Genomic DNA, 15,254 nt, shown 5'->3' on the forward strand with positions numbered 1-15,254 from the left:
CTTACTCACACAGCTACCTCATTGCGCCTCTTTTTTTCTTTGCGTCATGTGCTGTTTGGGGAGGGTTTTTTGGAAGGGACATCCTGCGTGACACTGCAGTGCCACTCCTAGATGGGCCCGGTGTTTGTGTCGGCCACTAGGGTCGCTTATCTTTCTCACACAGTCAGCTACCTCATTGCGCCTCTTTTTTTCTTTGCGTCATGTGCTGTTTGGGGAGGGTTTTTTGGAAGGGACATCCTGCGTGACACTGCAGTGCCACTCCTAGATGGGCCCGGTGTTTGTGTCGGCCACTAGGGTCGCTAATCTTACTCACACAGCTACCTCATTGCGCCTCTTTTTTTCTTTGCGTCATGTGCTGTTTGGGGAGGGTTTTTTGGAAGGGACATCCTGCGTGACACTGCAGTGCCACTCCTAGATGGGCCCGGTGTTTGTGTCGGCCACTAGGGTCGCTGAGCTTAGTCATCCAGCGACCTCGGTGCAAATTTTAGGACTAAAAATAATATTGTGAGGTGTAAGGTGTTCAGAATAGACTGAAAATGAGTGTTAATTATGGTTATTGAGGTTAATAATACTATGGGATCAAAATGACCCCCAAATTCAATGTTTTAAGATGTTTTTTTAGGGTTTTTTGAAAAAACCACCCGAATCCAAAACACACCCGAATCCGACAAAAAAAATTTGGTGAGGTTTTGCCAAAACGCGGTCGAACCCAAAACACGGCCGCGGAACCGAACCCAAAACCAAAACACAAAACCCGAAAAATTTCAGGCGCTCATCTCTAGTATTTTTAAACAGTTTACTTTGACAAAATTAAGCTACAACTTTAAAATCTTTATATAAACCATTATATAATCTATTTTACATTTTCACAAAACTGAAACTCACCTTATTTTTATCAGTAAATATGTTTGTGTCAAATATATAATAATCATCATCATTGTTTATTTGTCACATATTCTGATTCGGGCCGTCAGCATACAAGTCACATACAGTATATCCTAATTAAACAAAGAAGTGCCAACATGTCAGTACAACTAGTTCTTACAAGCAGGGCTTAAAGTGGTCCTGGAGAGGTGGAGTAACTCATTTACCCCGCCACCTATCCTCCCCCCTCACATTAAGCAGAGCCAGGGCCAGTGCTAGTGTTTTCTGTATCCCCCTGCAAACTATAAATTAGTATTCTACTTCCCATACTTTATAAAGGGACATTAATCTCACAAAGAAGCAGCGTGGTCACACAATAGTATCCTTACTTCAAATGACACTACAAAGTAGCACAATAGTATCCCTAATTCAAATTACACTACAAAGTAGTACAATCTTATTCATATTACACCGCATGTAGTGCCCCTGATTCATATTACACCACATAGTATTGCCCCTTATTATAGTTTTGTCACTCAGTAGTGCTGTTTATTCATATTGCGCTACACAATGGTACCCTTTATACACATTTTGTTAGTAGTAGTGCCCCTTACACATAATGCCCACAGTTGTAGTGCTCCTTACACATAATGACCACAGTAGTGCAGCTCATACACAAAATACCCACAGTAGTAGTGCCATTTATACACATAATGCCCACAGTAGTGACCCTTATACATGGGCAACTTCTCCACAGGCTCGCTTCTTAATCACTTTGTTCGATTTGTAGTGTATACTGTACGGAGACACTGTCAGTGAAACAATTTGATACTGGTATAATATTTTAGAAGTGAACAATTGATAGTTTGTTCGGCTGTTTTTCGGATTGTTTGGGTTTATTAAGATTGGTTTGAAGTCCACTTACGATTCAAAGTCCAGATGAACATGAAGTCTCATGTGTACACATTTTTACAGTCTAATGCTCGATTTGTGATCCTCATCTCATGGAACCATCTGCTGAAAAGGTTGAGACTGCATGAGCAGCAGCAGTAGTATTATACACTCTTCCAGGTTTGTATGACTTTGTACCATCACAACTGATGAATATTAGGTTATCCATAAAACCACATCTTCAGATAAAACAAGATTGTGGGTACGTAAAAACAAATGGGATGATTGTATAGGTGTGTTACTAACATTACAGCAGCACATTACTGCTTTTGAGAATTATTTATACTGTACTACAGTATGTGTATAATTTTTGCTCTAATTTATCTATTTTATTCTAATCTAAATGTTTTAATTTTAAGGCCTATTTGGCCAACTCTTTATTATTAATGCACTCCCACCTTCTCTAAAGAGTACACATCCAGCTTGATTCTGTTAGTTTTCATAATAATAATAATAATAATAATAATAATAATAATAATAATAATAATAATAATAATATTTATAAGGGCACCACATGGGGTCTGCAGTGCTCTACAAAGTGATATACAGATACAGTGCAAACAAAAAAAGGACATAAAGTGCATTCAAATTACAAACATAACAAAACATGCTGGATACAAAAATACAATGTTGCAGCAGTCAAGTCAAAGCAGATGGTTGACAAATGATCTAATCTAATCCTAAACATGAATGTGCAGTTTGAAAAAGAGGATGCAGTCAAGAATGTCTCCTAGACCGTTGGCTTGTGGGACAGGAGATGATGATGTTTTCATCATAGATTATTGCAGTGGTTTGCCAAAATTTTTTGAATTACGGTACCCTATAGTATCAGATTTTTGCCAAAAGATTTTTGTGGAGAAATGTAGAAAAAAATATTAAATTAAGTAAATTGTGTTTAGATGTCATCCTTAGGTTCTGTTGTGAGTGACAGGATTTTCTTCTGTTTGTCCTCATATTTTATGGATTGTCAGCCCCCAGCATTGGTTTTGATTATTATATTGACCAAAAATAATTTTAATTGGTCCTGGTTCACCAACCCAGGGCACCCCTGCAAGTGTCCGAGACACCCCAGGGTGCCGCGGCACATAGTTTGAGAACCACTGGATTAGTGAACATGAGGAAGGTGAGAGGACTAGGGAGGAATGGAAGATGAGTTCAGTTTTTGAAAGAACTCTTACATCCTGAACATGAGAAGAACAGTTGTGTTGATTTTCACTCAATACAGTTTATGCTGATTTATTAGAATTTCATTGTGAACATATTGAATTGATCAAAACAATAATATGTTATTATGGACAGATGGGGATCTGAAAATGACCCTTCATTCTGGATGTAGCCTCACATAGATAGGACCAAAACAGCTGTAGGCTGGCCAACATATTAAAGGGAGCATTGAAAACCCTATGCAGAACAGTGGCATGCTGTGTCAATGTCTGAGATAAAGATAACAAATTAGTGGTACTAGAACTGTCACAATGGGGGAGATGTTTTATAGCTGCACAGATTAAGGTGAAGCAGGAAGCCACACTGACAAGACGTATTAACATCTTGTCTGCTGGAGCAGGTGAGTGAAAACTGGTTTTGCCATGTGAATGACTGCCATTTAAAAAACCCAAAACAAAACAGGAGAGCCCTCACAAAATCGCTCACCTCCTAATTCTCACACCCTATTACAGTCCCCCGTAAAAATTGTTTCATAAATATAACATATCATTGACATTGATCAATTGATTTTGGTTGGCAACTGTATGTCCACCTTATCCATATTGATAAACTCAATGTACAAAAGTTGTACTATTAAAAAAAGCAATTTTTACTTTTTTACTTTTTTGCAAATGACAACTCACAGTGGCAAATCAATCCACTTATATTTATTATGTAAACAATAAAAGAAGAATAAAAAAAGATTGATTAACTGATTGATTGTGATAGGCATTGGCAACTATTTGGTCCACTAGGGAAAACACTGATTTTAATGAACTTTGCTGTGTTTGGCCTAGCAGCAAAAAGATAATAAACGAAGAATCAGAAAAAGATTGACTGATTAATTGATTGATTGTAGTAGGTACTGGCAAATGTGTGGTCTATTTTCTCTGTGAGGTGGGGCCTAGAGGCAAAAAGATGCCACCCCTTAATGAAAATAGAGCTACATACAACCAATAAACATATCTATGCAAAACAGACCATCCCTAATGCCCACCAAAATCACAGTTCTTTTTGAAAAGAAAAGTGGTGCAATATGGGGGCCCTCCCACCCACTTTTATGAAAATGCACACTTTAATAAACCAAACACTTCAGTGGCAGGGAATTACATTTTTGTGGCTTACCTGCTTGGTTTGTTCAGGGCCTCACAAATCAATTTTTTGGAAGGACTACCTCCTATCCCTAATGAGGAGATTGATGATGAAGGTGTTAATGATATTATAATCTTGTAATATAAATTTCATGAATTTGCTGCAAATTACATAACATGGAAGAGATGCCATGATGGCTAACATCCTTACCACTACCAACTTTGCCCTCACAAATGTAGCAGATGCCTTCATAAGCATTGCCAGGATTTGAGTAAAAATAATCCCACAGCCAAGAGGTGGGATTTGTACTTATGCCCAAGCATCACAATGGCTTACTCTTTTCATGGGCAAGAACTGCAGCCACTGGTGGCTGATTTACACAACAACATCATCAACATCCTCAGTGTCAGATAGTAGTAGTAAACACATATCCCCCTAATACTGTTCCACTTTCACACAAGCATCCTCAATTTCTATTATGTTCTCATCACCATCTTTACTTGTTCTGCTCCCCACAAGTGAAGATGGTGCAGAAATGGTGGAAGGAGGCAAAAGAGGCTTCCTATGAGGACAGTGTGAGAAATGTCAGACTCAAACATAACTAAAGTGGACACCCCTAGACTCTCGTCAGGGATGTGTGACAGTTCTGAACACACAGCTTATCCTACTGCCTTAGTGGTTTTTATTTTATCTGCACCTCTTCTAGACTCTGAGTAAAAAGGTTTTGCATTTTCATAAGAGGAAGAAAAAACATGCCTCACTGACAGTTGCTGAAGCACCACTCATAAATAAAGGTCAAGACTTGAGTCTTTCCTTGCCACTATGTGTGGTGAATAGCATATACAAATAATTTGATAGCTTCAGATTCTACAATAGAAAATGCTTACACTATAGCAGACTCTTCATATGGGTTATGTTCTTTTTATCCATTGCTGTGGCTTTATGGCACTGGGGCTTTCACCTCCTGCTTCTTCTTGGTCATCCCCGTACCTCCTGTGGTGACATTTTCTTTTTATACTTCTCCCATTTGTGTTTTGTTTTTATAATTAAAAGATTGCTCACATGCCAGTTTCTGGTGTACTTTTCTTGCAGTTATTTGTGAGTGCCAATAAATATAAATGTAATAAAACAAAAAATATTTGTATTTGCATACCTCTATCTTTTAATAATCTACCAGCCCATATGTTACTGCTCTCCCATTCTGTTTCATTTCTGTCCAATGCCTTCTCCTGGATCACAGTTACATAGTTACATAGTTAGTGAGGTTGAAAAGAGGCAAAATGCCCATCGGGTTCAAGTTATATCTGTGTTAAGCAGTGCATATTATAATGCACCAGCCAAAATAATGGTTTTGTACCTATTGACAACTATATTTCATATCACTCCCATATACTCCGCTTAGAATGTAAGCTCTCACGAGTAGGGCCCTCTTCCCTCATGTGCTTATCCTTTCTTACTTTAATAATCCTCAACTGCCCAAATCCTGCAGTTTTTTGGCCACCTTGGAACTTATCTCTATGTCATCTACTGGTGTAGTTATGCTTAGTTACCCTGTACTTGTCCTATATTGTCTTCAATTGTAAGTCACTGTTTTCCTGTTCTGATTATGTGCATATGTATTCTATAATTGGGCGCTGTGGAACCCTTGTGGCGCCATATAAATAAAGGATAATAATAATAATAATAATAATAATATACATAATGGGCCTAATTCTGAGTTGATTGCAGCATCAAATTTGTTAGCAGTTGGGCAAAACCATGTGAACTGCAGGTGTGGCAGATATAACATGTGCAGAGAGAGTTAGATTTGGGCGGGGTGTGTTCAAACTGAAATCTAAATTGCAGTGTAAAAGTAAAGCAGCCAGTATTTACCCTGCACAGAAACAAAATAACCAACCCAAATCTTAATTCTCTCTGCAAATGTTATATCTGCCTCCCCTGCAGTGCACATGGTTTTGCCCATTTGCTAACAAACTTGCTGCTGCGATCAACTCAGAATTACTCCCAATGTCAATATATTAAATGCTATAGCCTTGGATAGCTTTTTCAGCTAGAAAACTGTCCAATCCATTTTTAAATGCATTTAAAGAGTCCGCCATTATTATCTTCTCTGGCAGGGAGTTCCAAATCCTTATTGCCCTTATGGTGAAGAACACTTTCCTACGTTGTGTACGGAATTTTCTCTCCTCTAGCCTCAGTGAGTGCCCACGTGTCCTATACAGAGTTTTATTAATAAACAAATACCCTGTTAACTCTTTGTATTGATCCTTTACATATTTGAAGATATTAATAATGTCTCCTGTTAGTCTCCTCAAGGGAATACAAATTTAACCTAGTAAGCCTTTCCTCATAATCCAGTGTCTCTAACCCTTTAATCAGTTTAGTAGCGTGCCTTTGAACTCTTTCGAGCTCCCCGATGTCTTTGTCTTTCTTATAATATGGTGCCCAAAATTGAACACAATATTCCAGATGCGAACATACCAATGATTTATACAGAGGCAGGATTACATCCTCATCCCTTGACTCAATACCCCGTTTTATGCACACAAGGACTTTACTTGCCTTCTTTGCTGTATTTTGACATTGTGTACTGTTATTAAGCCTATTATCTATGAACACCCCCAAATCTTTTTCCACTACTGCTACCCCTATATTTTCCCCATTAAGAGTGTAGGATACAAGTTTGTTTCTAATCCCAAAGTGCATAAGTTAGCATTTTTCAATACTGAATCTCATTCCCCATTTAGACGCCCAAGTTTCAAGTTTAACTAAATTATTCTGTAGAGACTCCACATTGATTTCTGAATTAATTACCTTACACAGTTTAGTATCATCTGCAAAGATTGACACTGTACTTCCTAGACCTAATCCTAGATCATTAATAAATATATTGAACAGTGGCGGGCCAATTACGGACCCTTGTGGTATTCCGCTGACTACTGGTGTCCTGCTGGAGAATATCCCATTAACCACTATTCGTTGCACCCTGTTATCCTGCCAATTTCCTATCCATGTACAAATAGTATTTCCTAGTACAAGGTCTCTTAATTTGATGATCAGTCTCCTGTGAGTCACTGCATCGAAGGCTTTTGCAAAATCTAAAAAGACCACATCCACTGCTTTACCCTGGTCAAGATTAACGCTCACTTCCTCATAGAAGCTAATTAAGTTAGTTTGACATGACATGATAAGACATCTGTCCCTCATAAACCCATGCTGACTATTGTTAATAAATGTAGAATTCCGCAGATAATCCTCTATGCTATCCCTCAAAATTCCTTCCAATATTTTATCTACTATAGAGGTTATACTAACTGGTCGATAGTTCCCAGGATGATTTTTAGATCCCTTTTTAAATAATGGCACTACCTCAGCTATACGCCAATCCCTCAGTACCATACCTGATGTAATTGAACTATAGAAAATCAAGTATAAGGGTTTTGCTAGCTCCATAATAACCTTTGGGTGAAAGCCATCTGGGCCCGGTGATTTATTAATCTTTATGTTGCGTAGTCTCTCCAGGACTAATTCCTCACTTAAACAAGTATCTAGCCACGAATCATTATCGTCACTGTCGTTATGCACTACTGTCACCGTCTGATCCTCCCTGGTGAATACTGATGAAAAAAAATTGTGCACTATATCCGCTTTTATTTTGTCATCATTTATCAAGGCTCCCAGTTCATCTTTTAATGGACCTACATTCTCCTTTTTTAACCTTTTACTGTTTATGTATTTATACAACTTTTTAGGATTGGCTTTACTCTCAATAGCTATTTGCTTTTCGTTTACAATTTTAGCTGCTCTAATTACTTTTTTGCATATTTTATTGCATTTCTTGTAATACTGGAATAACTCCTCCCCTCCACTTGATTTAAATGCTTTGAAAGCATGCCTCTTACTAGCCATTTCTTTTTTGACCTCATTAAACCACATTGGTTTGTGTTTAGTACTCCTGCGTCTATTGCCCATGGGAATGAATTTGTGAATATTGCTATCAAGCAACCCTTTTAAAGCATCCCACATTTCCGAAGTGTCCTTACCCTGAAACAAAACTTCCTAGTCAATGTTGTTTAGTGCCTGCCTCAGCATATTGAAGTTAGCTTTTCTAAAGTTTAATGTTTTGGTTGATCCCTTATAGCTTTGTTTCTTGAAACAAATGTCGAATGAGATGATATGGTGGTCACTGTTTCCCATGCTTCTTTGATAGCCCCCACCTTTGCACTTTTAATTTTAGGTAGCATTCTTTTTCCTTTTGCTTTTGTGCAAGGATAATCTTTATGTTCCCACTCAAAAGGTTGGGTGGCAGTAATTATTTGTTTCACATTTTATAGCACTTATTCCTCACTCATTCAAGATTTCTAAGTAACCTTTTTTGTTTTCCTGAGGGACTTCCCTTTCCCTGAGAGATCAGGGGCTCTCCTTATGGGAGTCACTTACATCTAATTCTAGTAGTAGAAAGACATAACATTGCCTTGAAACTAGCGATTTGGTTTATAGACTCGAAAGAAATACAAGTTAATTTTTCATCAACCTACAACACAAGTCTTGGGCCTTGGCAACATTTCAGCCAACCATCTTATTCTGGCCTTCAGCCAGTATTGCTCCCAATGTTTCTAATTATAAGTGGTCCTAATAAAATAAACTGTAATTGAGTGTACATTATATAGTTTCTAATGTAGAGCCAAAACAACTTCCAGTACATGATTTTATCATTATTGTTTTCTATTTTTTACCAGATTTATATTTTGCATGGACATTACAATTAAATTACAAGCATGGCCTTGGAAAAACCAACACCAAAGCATAAGAACATTTTTGGAAAGAAAACTAAACACATACAGTCCTAACAATAAGATAAGAGACTGGACCTCTGCATACAATTGTTTCATTTGTTATTACATTAACATCTGGTACAATATTAAAGTGTCATGACCGCTTACTCAGCTATGTTTATACAGTATATAATGTACTTGTATTACTGTGGGTTGCTGTTGTCTTGTGTTGCTTATTTATGTGCTTTGTTGGGTGCTGTAGAACCCTTGTGGTGACATATAAATAAAGCATAATAATGATGATGATGATGATGATGATGATGATGATGATGATGATAATAATAATAATAATAATGTGATCTTTAATATTGTTTTTGTATCTTCACATACTCTAACACTAATACTAATAATAAGCCTTAACTCAAACCCCCAATCCAGCTCTAAACCCTAATTATCGCACCCTAAATAGGCAGACTAGATTGTTCTTATCTGCTGTCAAATTCGACGTTTCTATGTTTAATATTTTCAAGTGTGAAGAGTTCTCATTCACTGCCAGATGCAAGGTTGGATGGAAATGAGGCACATCTACTCCTGCATTGTGTGTATGGAAATAAATGAGCATGTTTGCTATGTTTCACTGTATGCAAAATTGTATGCATCTTTCTTTGCACTCCCCCAACTATCCGTACCCTTGGTTCACTACACTTTTATCACCATCAGTGGCTTCACAAGGGGGGTGCGGCTGGTGCGGCCTGCACCCGGGTGTCACTCGCCGAGGGGTAACACCAAAATACCGTCATAACATTATGTGCAGCACTCAGCTCCTGTCACTGGGAGCTGGCACTGCACTCCCTGGGGCTGCCCACATCTCCCAAACCCCTGGATTGATGAAAACGGGAGTCAGGACATGAAGCTCCGCCCCCTCCCGTGAAGACCCACTCACCCATTGTGCAGCGCCGCACCAGGTGTCACTTTAGTAAGTGACGCCTCTGATCACCATCAGTGCAGACTTGCAACAGCCTGCAGTATATTTGTTAGTACATCTCCCCCATCTGAAGTTTGCCTACAGTATATGGGAATGCAGTACATTGTAGTTACAACTCTTAAGTTGTAAGCGGAGATACTGTATGCCTGAATGTGTATGAATTTGCATTGCCTGTAATTACATATGCTTTGTCCCAGAGCACATGTAGTATGTAAACATGCAAAATACATATTCATCATTATGTATGTTATGCTGTAGGCATAGGCGTGCGCAGCACATTTTATTAGGGGGTGCACCATCGGAGAGGTGTGTCTAGCACCATCTATTGACGGTCAATGCAATATAAAATATCCACACTTGTACCAATCCTAATAAAGCAGGTACATTGGGGGTCATTCCGAGTTGATCGTAGCTGTGCTAAGTTTAGCACAGCTACGATCCTTAACTCAGACATGCGGGGGGACGCCCAGCACAGGGCTAGTCCGCCCCGCATGTCAGTGCCGGCCCTCCCGCACAAATACAAACGCATCGCACAGAGGCAATGCCTTTGTATTTGAGGAGTAACTCCCGGCCAGCGCAGCTCCTGCGGCTGGCCAGGAGTTACTCGTCGCTAACGCTGGCCACAGCGGCTGCGTGACATGTCACGTAGCCGCCGCGGCCCGCCCCCCGAACGGTCCGGCCACGCCTGCGTTGGCCAGGCTGCTCCCCCTAAACGGCGGCTAAACGCCGCCGTTCAGCCCCCTCCCACCTAGCGACCGCCTCTGTCTCAGAAGCGATCGCTAGGCAACGATGACTGCCATGTGCCGGGGGTGGTCTTCAGTATGCCGAATGTCGGGATCCCGGCGCACAGTATACCGGCGCCGGAATCCCAACAACCGGCATACCGACAGCTATTCTCCCTCGTGGGGGTCCACGACCCCCCTGGAGGGAGAATATAATAGTGTGGTGCGCTTAGCAAGGGGCTCCCGGCAAGGGGCTCCCGGCGACCAGCATACCGTACTACACCCTGTGCCGGCGCACTGCGGCGCATGCGCAGTTCGGACCCGATCGCACGGCTGCAAAGATTGGGTCGGAATGACCCCCATTGTCAGATGTTGTGGAGTGCACCAAACAAACACCCCTGATGGCACTCACTACAATTACAGTGCTCCTCCTCAGCCTGGTCTGGCTCCCCCTCTCTTTCCACTACAAGCTGCAGCAGCTTACTCACAAGTCAGTCACTCACTGACACTGACAGTGCTCCTCATCAGTGGCTATCGTTGGCATAGCATAGAAGGAGAGAGGTAGCATGTGGCGGGTGTGACGGGTGGGCATGCGAACAGCATGATGTAATCACATCACATTACGCTGTTTTTGTACATGGAGGTGGAGCCGGGAGTTTGAAAGCCAGTGGCAGTGGCACTCTTGATTAACCCAGGCGTCCAGTCAGTAATGCAGTCCTGACAGGGTGCAATGCAGAGGGGACAGTAATCAGCCTGCTCGGCGATCACTGCATCAGGCATGTGAGATTGGGGTGCTGGACATTAGGGGGTGCCTGTGCGCACCAGGCACCCCCCCTGCGCACACCTATGGCTGTAGGGAAGAATTAACAACAGTCACAAAAAAATCAAGGCTTTGTGTAAGCTCTTACCAGAACTTACTGTATTTATCAATACTCGTGTTGAAATAGAATCTATAAAAAGAGTCTGCAAAATAGTTACATTTTATCATGCTATATAATGAACACAATAAACATAACCAAATGTAAAAGAATAAACAAAAAATAGTAATAAATGCTATCTGACTGTCCATCTTTGGTTTGCATGGACAGTTCCTTAGTATAATTATTTATCCCTACTAGAATCAGGTCCTTGTATGCATCCCCATATTCATAGCAATGTATTGGGTGGTGGTGTGGTCTGGCTAAGCCAAGCATCTCAGTTGGGAGCTCTAAAGCTAAGTACACACTGGAGCAATATTTGCCAGATATGTTGTATCCGGAACGTCATATCGGGCATATCGCTCAGTGGGTATGCCCAATATGCGGGCGCTGCCCATCAAACCTGACAATATTGCTAGTGTCCTGTAGTATGCTAATGAAGGATGGAACATTATTGTTCCACCCTTCATTAACATTGTTCCAGTGTGTGCAGACAATCTGCACTGACAGGCATTCGTTATGATGTCGGAACGATTGCCTGTTGCTCAAGTGTGTACCCAGCTTAAGGATATAAGTGACTCTTCTGTGCAGTGCTACTGACCTCATTTGCAGATTTATAGATAAGAACCGCCAGTCAAGTAATATTGCTAATACCTATTTTAAGGTGTAGGCTAGTTCACCATAATTTAATAATTATTACAAGTCTGTGACCTCACCAATTCTAATATGACATAATATTGTGTTCAACAAAGGCTGTGATGAACATACTACAAATAACTCAAAAGAAAATCTCCATTCCCTTGTGTTTAATATGCTACTTGGCAGGACAGGCCCACTGTTCCAAAAACGTTCAATCTTTTCTCCGCCTCTGTTTCCCTCTGTGCTGTAGAACAATGCACAAAACATTGTAGTAGGGGGTGGTGGGCACAATAGGCATGCCATATTTTCCTCGCGTTATTCAAAAAGAAATGTGGTTACCTTACCTAAAATGCCAGACGGACTAATGCAATTTAGCCAAAGAAATACTTGTTATAGGAAAATAAAGCTTAATCAACTTTTTATTAAATAACAAAGTTGTGTTGGAGAAAGGAGGTAGTGCAGCGTTACACAATTCCATGTCCTTGTATGCCAAATAGTGTTTTGCATTTGATAACTCTATAGGTCAGTGATGTAGGATTGCTGTGAAACTGAGCTCCCACGTGCCAGGTAAGGATTTCAAATGTATTGAAAAACAGCAGGTTATCAAGAAGAGATTTTAAAGCAAAACAGCATGTAAAGAGTTCTATACTAAAATTTACATACAGGAAGAAGAAGACTTATGTTTCTAGGTTTAATTTTGATTTGGACATATACTTTAATTTCTTTTTAAGTACTTTTGGGTCTAGGTACAAAACCTTAGAAAGAGATGAAGTGGAGGGAGATAAAATATGAACCAACTAGCTCCTAACTGCCATTTTTCAAAACCTGTAACATGACAGTTAGGAGCTGATTGGCTGGTACTTTATCTCTTTCCACTGTATCTCTCTCCAAGGTTTAGTAAATAAAAACCTCTATGTGCTGGTATGTATCTCTGAAAGTTAATACATTTCTGTAGGCATCGGCAAACATATAACTGAAACTTAAAGAGACAAGTCACAAGCTAAAAACCTTTTCCTTTTTTTGCATGGGTATATTGTATATGTGGAAATTGAGGATGTGTTGGAGAGATTTTCCACACAGGTATACAGTAGATTAGACTGTACACCACAAATGAGGTCAGTGCTAATGATATGTTAGTACAATGTATTGGATAAAAAATACTGTAATACAGAAAAATAGGGGAGCACTCGTTGCATAAGACATAGAAATACCTATTTATTATAGCTGTACATTCATTATGTGTAATTTCAGCAATTAGTAATTACTGCGCGAATGTTGCTACTGAGTGGTTATGCTTAAATGTATATGGAAGGAGAAGAATGTGCAACCAGGGCCAGATTTCGTGGTAAAGGCACCCATGCGCACAACAGCAACGTGCCCCCCCCCCACCAAATTTTATTATTGTCAATGATTGGTTAAAAGCTCTAATCTGATGAGAGCCAATTTAATAGAATAATAAAAAGCCACTATGACATTGTTTTTATTTTTAATTACTCTATGTGTACATATTTACTGAGCAGGACAGCTTCCAGGGGCAGTATGTGCAGGTACAACCCATTTACATTCCAATAAAGGTGGCATATGGTACAGTACAGTGGAAATATGTTGCAGTTACTGGGGCATTTAAGGCTGACAATACCAACACAAGCATCCACGTGCTGCCCCCAAACAAATGCCTCACATGCCTAATGGAAAATTTGCCACTGGTGTCATGTGGAATCTAACATATAATTGATGGCCTCAAAAGGATCCAATTGTGTATCTAATCGGGATGCAGTGAGGATTCCGACGGACGGGATCCCAGCGCTCAAAATACTGATGTCGGAATCCCGTCCGCAGCTGGAACACCAGCGTCTACATCCAGACAGGACTCAGGATCCCGACATCTAAATACCAATGCCCAGAATCCCGATCCTTGTTTCAGCGGGATGCAATTGCATCCCCCATGGGGGTGTAGGTTTATCGTTAGAAGGGGGTTTAGAGTTCAGGGATAGGAAGGTTATGGTTAGGTACCGAACGGGGAGGGTTAGACACTTAGCAGGGGAGGTTAGAGTTAGGCACCTAGCTGGGAGGGTTAGGGTTAGTTATCACCAGGGAGGGTTAAGGTAAGGCACCCACAAGGGAGGGTTAGGGTAGGGTAAAGGTGAGGGTTAGGGGTCTTAATAGGGGTCTGTCAGGACTCTGATGGATGGGATACCGTTGTCGTTATACTGACATCCAGCATCCCATCTATCGGCAAATCATACTGAACCCATCTAATTATGAGGTCATTTCAAAACAAAATACTTATAAGACTATGCATTTGAATATTCAACATTCATAGAACTCTGACGAAAATTATTGTTACTTGTCAGTTTATTGGAGACCTGGAATAGTTAATATTCAATGAATTGTCATTGAATTGTTTATTTCTGCCCAAAATCTTTACATGACTCAGACCAATTTGAGATCTCTGCAATATAACAGGTTGTCTATCTAATGAGACATAAAATCCCTTCATGATTATCATTTCAAGGTTACATTGGCAACATGCTATAATTAGGGATTCAATTGAATATTCTGTATATGCACATTCTTTTTTAGGCTAAGGAAACCTGTATTGTGAGTGCCAATTACTGTAAGTCAATATTCATGAATGATAACTAATGTTAACCTATTCGCTAATTTCAGAACCCTAACTAAGCTTATCTGCTTGGTGCATATTCGCTTTGGAGCTCTACATTATTTTAGGGTGCTTATATTAAAGAGTATTTAAAGATCATAAGAATTTGTTGCCACCTGTGGAGCTATTGATTTCCAAGAATTTATTACAGTGGCCATACAGGATATTGTGCATAATACAAACATAAAGCAAATACAAACATCAAACACTGGCTGTGCAACAAAAAAGAAACCTTAAAACTCTCATAATAATCTTAATACATTTATTAACCAAGCAATATCACAATAAATAATCAAACAAAAAGTTAAGATCTCAGCAAGGATGTATAGGCTCATCTAGGAATACACTGGTGAACTAGTGTTCTGAGAGAAACACTTAATACTGTATATTATATTTATATCAGGTAAAAGTATAGTATGGACCATCCTATAACACTTACTATGG

Source organism: Pseudophryne corroboree, chromosome 1 (genome assembly GCF_028390025.1).
Source record: "Pseudophryne corroboree isolate aPseCor3 chromosome 1, aPseCor3.hap2, whole genome shotgun sequence".
Taxonomy (NCBI): domain Eukaryota; kingdom Metazoa; phylum Chordata; class Amphibia; order Anura; family Myobatrachidae; genus Pseudophryne; species Pseudophryne corroboree.